The 2302-nt window shown below is 48.9% G+C and overlaps 1 non-coding gene across 1 annotated transcript; it reads right to left on the bottom strand.

Annotated features, from left to right (window-relative positions):
- Positions 1 to 707: 707 nt before the first annotated feature.
- TRNAK-UUU (transfer RNA lysine (anticodon UUU)) lies at positions 708 to 780 on the bottom strand. The gene has a single exon. It is a non-coding gene; the product is annotated as a tRNA-Lys (tRNA).
- Between the last annotated feature and the right edge of the window lie 1522 nt (positions 781 to 2302).

The raw sequence follows: 2302 nt of genomic DNA, 5'->3' as shown, positions 1-2302 counted from the left end.
CCCTCCAACACACACACACACACACTTGTGATCACTCACTGAGGCGAGCAGCCATTTAATACACACACACACACCCCTTGTGATCAGTCACTGGGACAAGCAGCCACTTAACACACACACACCTTGTGATCAGTCACTGGGACAAGCAGCCATTTCTCACACACACACACTTGTGATCAGTCACTGAGGCAAGCAGACACTTAACACACAGACACACACACACCTTGTGATCAGTCACTGGGACAAGCAGCCACTTAACACACACACACACTTGTGATCAGTCACTGAGGCAAGCAGCCATTTCTCACACACACACTTGTGATCAGTCACTGGGGCAAGCAACCATTTCACACACACACTTGTGACCAGACACAGGGGCTCACGGCCATTTCACACACACACACACTTGTGACCAGTCACGGGGGCCCGCGGCCATTTCACACACACACACACACTTGTGACCAGACACGGGGGCTCACGGCCATTTCACACACACACACTTGTGACCAGTCACGGGGGCCCGCGGCCATTTCACACACACACACACACTTGTGACCAGACATGGGGGCTCACGGCCATTTCACACACACACACACACACACTTGTGACCAGTCACGGGGGCCCGCGGCCATTTCTCGAATCGAAGCGGCTGCTTCTGAACCACTCAAAATGCCGCTGGTTTTAATCGTTTGTCCAAAAGCGAGACTCGCCCGAACAGGGACTTGAACCCTGGACCCTCAGATTAAAAGTCTGATGCTCTACCGACTGAGCTATCCGGGCGCTCTGGGTAAGCTATGCCCGGGGAGCAGGAGGAGAGTGAGGCAGAGCCAGGGCGGAGGCAGCCCCGGACCCTTCGCTGAGCTGCTGTTCCTGGGGGGCCCCGCTCCCCAAAGCTTGTGGGCTTGTTACACAGCGTGTGTGGGGAGCTATAACCCCTCTAGCCGCCCTGCAGCTCGCTCGTCTGCCCAGCCCTGCAGCCGGGCTGGAGATCAGGGGGAGCTTCCTCCTCCTCCCCCAGGCCCCCGCTAACCTGGCCGGTTCCTCCCCCGAGGGTCTCTCGCCAGCCGCCCTTCTTTCTTCCCTGCCTTACACCTCTCTGCTCCCGGTGAGGGCTAACCTGCCCACCAATCTGCCCTGTTCCTTCAGCATCGGCCCTCTCTCTTCCTTTTCCAGCTACCGCTGATGGCAGACGTCCGTCTACTCCTGATCGTCTCCTGATCGTCTCGGTCAATCAATCAGCTCTTTCTAACAACGTCTATTAGAGATATCAGCATAGAATCTATCATTTCCTTCCTTCCTTCCTTCCTTCCTTCCTATCTATTTCTGATGGTATCTTATTTATCTATGTATACCCGTACACTCTATCTATCTATCCATCTATCCATCTATCTATCTATCCATCTATCTATCTACCTAATGGCATACATCTATCAATTACTGATGGTATTTATTAATCTACGTATCTAACCATCTTTTTTCTAATGAAGTCTATTCTATCTATCAGCATATAATCTATCACATCCATTCCTTTCTTTCTTTTTTTCTTTCTGTATTTCTGGTGCTGTCTTTATCTATCTATCTATCCATCCCCAGACACCCCCTCTATCTATCTACCTATCTATCTAACTCCATACACCCCCTCCATCTACCTATCCCCATCCACCCCTCTATCTCTCTATCTATCTATCCCCATCCACACCCTCCATCTATCTATCTATCCCCATCCACCCATCTATCTATCTATCACCAGACACCCCCTCTATCTATCTACCTATCTATCTAACTCCATACACCGCCTCCATCTACCTATCCCCATCCAGCCCTCTATCTCTCTATCTATCTATCCCCATCCACACCCTCCATCTATCTATCTCTCTATCTATCTATCCCCATCCACACCCTCCATCTATCTATCTATCTATCTATCTATCTATCTATCTATCTATCTATCTATCTATCTATCTATCTATCTATCTATTCTTTCTTTCTTTCTTTCTTTCTTTCTTTCTTTCTTTCTTTCTTTCTTTCTTTCTTTCTTTCTTAGCACCTGTCTATTTCTGATGGGATCTTACCTGTCTATTTCTAACCTATCCATCACTTTCGGATGTAGGCCCCTTGTGTGTACCTGCTGTTGCATGTGAGATAAAAAGCGAAAGGAAAATGAAAAGACAGGGGAGCAAAGAAAAGCGATCAGAAGCGTGAGGCAGGGAACTTTAGTGGCTCCTGGAAGTAAAACGCTCAAAGAAAAGTTTGCACCAAAAGCGAGGAAAGATCAACTCTTAAAACGGAAGCCTTGGAGCCC

This window comes from Lepidochelys kempii, chromosome 28 (genome assembly GCF_965140285.1).
Source record: "Lepidochelys kempii isolate rLepKem1 chromosome 28, rLepKem1.hap1, whole genome shotgun sequence".
Classification (NCBI taxonomy): Eukaryota; Metazoa; Chordata; order Testudines; family Cheloniidae; genus Lepidochelys; species Lepidochelys kempii.
This window is presented reverse-complemented; position numbering and strand designations above follow the sequence as displayed.